Source organism: Tupaia chinensis, unplaced genomic scaffold (assembly GCF_000334495.1).
Source record: "Tupaia chinensis unplaced genomic scaffold, TupChi_1.0 Scaffold000067_1, whole genome shotgun sequence".
NCBI classification, from domain to species: Eukaryota; Metazoa; Chordata; class Mammalia; order Scandentia; family Tupaiidae; genus Tupaia; species Tupaia belangeri.
The window spans coordinates 860283-867050 of NW_006159526.1; the positions used below are offsets into that span (position 1 = coordinate 860283).

Genomic DNA, 6768 nt, shown 5'->3' on the forward strand with positions numbered 1-6768 from the left:
CACAGACAGGGACAGAGGGAAGCCCGGGGAAGACTGGCAGGGCGCCCCCCCGCCGCCAAGGAGAGGCCCCAGAGACCACCCCGCTGATGTCGTGCACTCCAACTTCTAGCCCCCCGAAGTACGTGGAAATCCATTTCTGTTGTTCCAGCCACCTCGTCAGTCTGTGGGACTCTGACAGCAGCTTTAGGACTGAGCCCGACCCGGAGGACGGGCCTGGGCTGACTCACCACCAGGTCCCCAGGATTGTCGTAAACGTTTGCCGAACACCCCTCCCCGCAGAGTTCCTGCCCCTGTCCTGCTGTCCCTGCCATCGAACGAACATCTCTTGAGCACCTGGCATGGGCTGGTCCCTCTGCCTGGGACGCTGTTCCCCACCCTGTCTGCCTGGTGACCCAAACCCTCCCGTCCTTTAGGATCTGGAGGGTCCCTCCACCATGAAGCCATCACCTTGATGGCCCCGGCTCCCAGCCAAGGTCTCCCCCTCCCCCTCTGCCCTGGTGCCCCGGTCCGGCATGTCCCCTGTCACTGACCTCCTAAGGGCTGTACTCATCCGGGCCCCAGTATGTCTCCCTTAGCAGACTGGGAACTCGAGGTCTCTGACATCCCCCTGCAGAGGATGTGCAGGTCCCTGGGTGGCCGTGGCCCCTAAACCCTGGTCTCCCTCTTCCCAGCCTTTGCCTCTGCCTTTCCCCCACCTAGGGTGACCCTTTCCTTCTCTACCAGCAAATGCCTACTCCTCTTTAAGGCTCTGCCCATTCGTCAACTCCTCCATGACGTCCTCCCTGACTCCCCAGGCAGTCGGTCAGTGTCTCTCTCGTCTGGTTCCCCTGCACCTGTCTGCCCACCATCACACCTGACCTCCACAGGCAGTGACCCTGGCCATGGGCTCCTCGAGGGTGCAGGCTGGAGCCCTCTGTGTCCTTGGAATAAATGAGCAGGTGCAGGAAAGTGTCCCCTGACTGACCTGACTGGGTTCCGGTCCTGTCCAAATTCGCCCCATCTCCTTTGTCACCAGACACCTCCACCCTCAGCCCTCCATCTCCAAGCTATCCTATCTTAAACCTTTCTTACTCATGTCCCCTAAGAGCGTGCAAGAGGCAGAGAGAGGAAGACAGAGGCACGCACCTTCCACAAGGTCTTCACGCCACAATCCACCCCCAGGCTCAGGCAGCCCAGGGCACGGGAGAGACCAGCACGCAAACCTAAGGCCTCCCAAGCAGGTCCAGTTGCATTACCACTGCCTGGCTACTAGAAGGTAAGGTTCTCTCTACAGAGATAGCAGCTGCAGAGACAAGAGTGACCTGAGGGTCTGAGGGGAAACGCCCACCACCCCGGTTCTCGTTTTCCCCCTGCATTCTCCCGAGCACTCCCACATGGCCCGCACCCTCCTGGCCGGGCACGTAGCTGCGCACCAGCAAGATGGTCAGGTGCCGCCCTTTACCCAGTGGCTCCTGCTCCTTCCTCCTCCCAAGCAGGGCCCCGTCTGAGAAGAGGGCCAGACCATCCCCGCCCCTAGTGAGTGGAGACCAAATGATGCCTCCAGGCCACTGGCAGCCAGGGCCTCGCCTTAGCCCAGGCAGGTACCCAGCACCCCAGAAATGCCTCTGCCTGTTCCCACCCCAAGGGATTTCAATGGTACAGGGCGTGATTTTATGAAAGTTTCTCTGGGACCAGCAGTTGGCATAATGACTATGTCACTGCACTCCCATGTAGTCGACCACGGTTCAAGTCCCGGATCCAGTGACTTAAGCTCATGCCAGGCGCGTGTGCATATGTGCCCAAGATCCCGAGAGGAGAATGGAGGAGAAGGAACTGCAGTGTGGCCCTCCCCTCTGGAGGTGATTTCTCGCTTACTGTCTCTCTGTCTCCCTCTCTCTGGCGAGTACACGTGCCCTATAGCCAAAACCTCTCACACACACACACAAAAAAAAAAGTTTATTTTAATTTGTTGACAGAGAGAAAGAGAGCTGGGGTAGAGAGGAGGAGGGACCCGGGCCAGGTCTCACCATACCATGACCTACCCTCCTCCCCCAGCCTCCAAGTGGCTCTGGTATCATGCGGCAGTGCCCTGCCCCCAGGACCACAGTAGCTGGGCCAGCATTCAGAGTTTCCTCCTTGTTTTTTTGTTTGTTTGTTTGTTTTCGAATTTGCTATAGGTCTCATGTGCTCACCAGAGAAATAGAAAGAGAAAGTGAGAAATCACCCCCCAGAGGTGATGGCTATGCCGCGGTCCCTTCTCCTCCACTGCCCTCTCGGGATTTTGGGCACGCACGTACACGAACCCAGCGTGAGTTTCAAGCCGCTGAGTCCAGGACTCAAATTATGCAGTCAGCCATATGGGATCCAGCTGCCTTAATCACCAGGCCACCTGGCTAGCCCAGCATCCAGGGTTTATTTATTTATTTATTTATTTATTTATTTATTTATTGCTATAGGGCATGTGCACTCACCAGACAGACAGAGACAGAGAGACAGAAAGCGAGAAATCACCCCCCAGGGGGGATGACCACACTGCAATCCCTTCTCCTCCATTCTCCTCTTGGGATCTTGGGCACGCACGCACACGCGGCTGGTGTGAGTTTAAGCCACCGGGTCTGGGATGCGAACTGCGGTCAGCTACATGGGAGTCCAACGACTTAGCCATTATGCTAACTGCTGGTCCCCAGGGTTTTTAAAGCCCCTCCAGGTGACTTGAATGTGCTCCCGCCACCCACCCCATCCCGGCAGGAGCCATTACATGTGACTGACCATCCAGTGTGTAACCTTTCAGAGGAACCGGCAGGTGAAAGCAATGCATACCCCACCCTTGGCCCCTTGGAACTGTGTCGTCCCCTGAACCCTACCACCCTAGGGTTGGTCCCACCCATAGCTACCCCAGCCCTGAGCTCACACTCACTTGCCCGACTGCCCCAGGCCTGGGACTCTGGGTCCCCTCGCCCACCTCTCCCCTCCCTCCTCGGACTTTCACTTCTCCTCTGCATTTCCCCCAGCCGGTTTTTGGCAGACTTAGGCCAGCTTCTCGTTAGCACTTACCGAAAATGAGGCTAAATATAGAGGGCCCAAGGGCTGCCCCTCACCCTCCCAGCCCCGCTTGGCTTGTCCCCTGGGTCCGCAGCCTCTGCAGCCCACCTCAACCAAGGCTACAGCCCGGGAGCCCTTGTGGGCAGGGTTGGTGCTGCCGGGAACCCGAGGGCCCAGCTGGCCCCGTCCCCGCCTCCCCAGGACCAGCGCCTCACGCCCCCGACCTCACAGCTGTCCTGGGGTGGCCTCAAGGGAGCGAACACTTCTGAGATGTCAGGAGGGAGGGATGGAGATCCGGGCAGCAGACACAACAAGAGAGGGGCCTACAGCTGTGCTGACGGCAGGCGAGACCCGCCACACAGCCATAGCGCAGCCAGGCCAGCACACGCAAGGCACAGGTGTCACCAGCCCCAGACAGGAGGTGCACACGTTCTCGGACACAATGCTACGGGCAGACATGCAGGCGCGTGCACACATGTGTGCTCACACACACTCTCACAGCCAGCGAGACACACCCAGATAACACACTCACACACCTAGAGGCGCTCGTAGGCTCACAGGCATGTAAACACACCGAGTCACGCATGCACACACACAGATATAGAAACTGAGTCACACAGCACAGACACACTCAGTCACACACAGATTCACACACACACGCATGTGCACAGAATCCCACACAAACTGATACACGTACACAGACACACGCTCATATACCTAGATTCACACACAGACACACGCAGACAGACAGGTACACACACACCCTGTCATACACAACCAGACACACCCACACATGTGCACGCACACACACATACACAGTCATGCAGCCATAGGCATGCTCAGTCACACACAGACACACACAGAGACATGCACACACACACTCAGTCCCATGCAAACTGACACACATACACAGACACGCACTCATATACCCAGAGTCACACACAGACACACACACAGAGACAAGCAATATACACACTCAGAGTCGTACTCAGACACACCCACCTGCACTCCAGTGCCTGGAAACCGGGCCTGAGCTCCCTGGTATCCGAGGTGCCTGCTTCCACCCCTGCCCTGGCCCGCCTCTGCCTTCACAGGGATATGTGTTGGCTTTTTTTTTGGAGAGGTATTTTTGCTATAGGGTACGTGCACTCGCAAGAGAGACAGAGAGAGATAGAAAGCGAGAAATCACCCCCCAAGGGGGATGGCCACACTGCACTCCCTTCTCCTCCATTCTCCTCTCGGGATCTTCGGTACGCACACACATGCACCCAGTGTGAGTTTAAGCCACCGAGTCCGGGACTCGAACCGTGGTTGGCTACATGAGAGTCCAGCGACATAGCCATTACTCTAACTGCTGGTCCCTGTGCTGGCTTTAAAAAAAAAATTATGTGGGGACCAGCAGATGGCATAGCAGTTATGTCACCAGACTCCCACCAGGCTACAATGGTTCGAGTCCTGGACCCGGGGTCACCTTATCCTGGGGATGATGGCGTCAGACGACCTGAAGGCCATGCAGTGCCTTAACTCATGTCCAGGCAAAGAAAACCCAGCCCGGCCCTCCCTGCAGTGCTGATCTGTGGGAAACCCCAGGCAGAGGCTCTACCACTGGCCAGCCACAAGGTCCCCACTCAGGCTTGGACAGGGTGAGGCCGTGGCAGAGCAGACGCCACACATGTGTAGACACCTTCAACCTCTGGGTCTACGCTACAGAGCATGCAGTGCACACACAGCTACATGGATGATCACTGCAATAAACCATACCATCCTGCAGTCTCCCTTCCATCCCAGCCCCCTCCTCGCCTCCTTGGCTTTGCTCTTTCTCACTCATCCTTCAGACACCCTCTCCTCCAGGAAGCCCTCCCTGACACCCACCACCTGAACTGGATATGTCTTCTGGACTCTCACAGTCTCCTGGCCCTGCCCCATCCTGGCCTTTGCTCCTCTGCCCGCGCCCCTTGGTCCCCCGCCTGCGATCCTCATGCCGGCTCTGACCCCTCTACCTGTGCCCCCCATAACAGCCCTGGCAACTTGCTGTCATTAGTGGCAGCTCTGTGGTGTCCACTGCAGTGGGGGCTCCAGGAGGGCAGCCCGAAGCTGCCTTTCTGGGCTGCACTCCCAACTCCCAGCACGGCGGCTCGGTGAACAGGTCTGTGAAGGGTCACAGGGATGCCCACACACACGAGGACGCACCGGACGGCACGCTCCACACCCACGACACCGAAAATGTGACCCACGCCACGCACGCCACTATGGCCAGTGGTGACACTGTCACAAAGAACTGAGGACTCCATGTCCCAGGCCTGTGCTGAGCATGTTACACGCGTGACCTCCCTCCAGGCTCCCGTCCACCCTGTCGCTGTGCAGAGACACAGTCCACCACACCAGCCGAAGAACGGCAGGATTAGTGCCAGTGTAGACAGGGAGGTCAGGGAAGGCCTCCCAGAGGAGGTGACACCTGCTGCGAGTGAAGTGAGGAGCTGAACCAAGACAGCCATAGGCATGCTCAGTCACACACAGACACACACAGAGACATGCACACACACACTCAGTCCCATGCAAACTGACACACATACACAGACACGCACTCATATACCCAGAGTCACACACAGACACACACACAGAGACAAGCAATATACACACTCAGAGTCGTACTCAGACACACCCACCTGCACTCCAGTGCCTGGAAACCGGGCCTGAGCTCCCTGGTATCCGAGGTGCCTGCTTCCACCCCTGCCCTGGCCCGCCTCTGCCTTCACAGGGATATGTGTTGGCTTTTTTTTTGGAGAGGTATTTTTGCTATAGGGTACGTGCACTCGCAAGAGAGACAGAGAGAGATAGAAAGCGAGAAATCACCCCCCAAGGGGGATGGCCACACTGCACTCCCTTCTCCTCCATTCTCCTCTCGGGATCTTCGGTACGCACACACATGCACCCAGTGTGAGTTTAAGCCACCGAGTCCGGGACTCGAACCGTGGTTGGCTACATGAGAGTCCAGTGACATAGCCATTACTCTAACTGCTGGTCCCTGTGCTGGCTTTAAAAAAAAAATTATGTGGGGACCAGCAGATGGCATAGCAGTTATGTCACCAGACTCCCACCAGGCTACAATGGTTCGAGTCCTGGACCCGGGGTCACCTTATCCTGGGGATGATGGCGTCAGACGACCTGAAGGCCATGCAGTGCCTTAACTCATGTCCAGGCAAAGAAAACCCAGCCCGGCCCTCCCTGCAGTGCTGATCTGTGGGAAACCCCAGGCAGAGGCTCTACCACTGGCCAGCCACAAGGTCCCCACTCAGGCTTGGACAGGGTGAGGCCGTGGCAGAGCAGACGCCACACATGTGTAGACACCTTCAACCTCTGGGTCTACGCTACAGGGCATGCAGTGCACACACAGCTACATGGATGATCACTGCAATAAACCATACCATCCTGCAGTCTCCCTTCCATCCCAGCCCCCTCCTCGCCTCCTTGGCTTTGCTCTTTCTCACTCATCCTTCAGACACCCTCTCCTCCAGGAAGCCCTCCCTGACACCCACCACCTGAACTGGATATGTCTTCTGGACTCTCACAGTCTCCTGGCCCTGCCCCATCCTGGCCTTTGCTCCTCTGCCCGCGCCCCTTGGTCCCCCGCCTGCGATCCTCATGCAGGCTCTGACCCCTCTACCTGTGCCCCCCATAACAGCCCTGGCAACTTGCTGTCATTAGTGGCAGCTCTGTGGTGTCCACCTTCGTGGGGGGGCCCCGGAG

The 6768-nt window shown here is 57.6% G+C and overlaps 1 protein-coding gene across 5 annotated transcripts in view; it reads right to left on the reverse strand.

Moving 5' to 3' along the window:
• POU2F2 (POU class 2 homeobox 2) overlaps positions 1 to 6768 on the reverse strand; it is a 57413-nt gene that overhangs the window by 49602 nt on the left and 1043 nt on the right. The gene's annotated exons all lie outside the window — the stretch shown is intronic.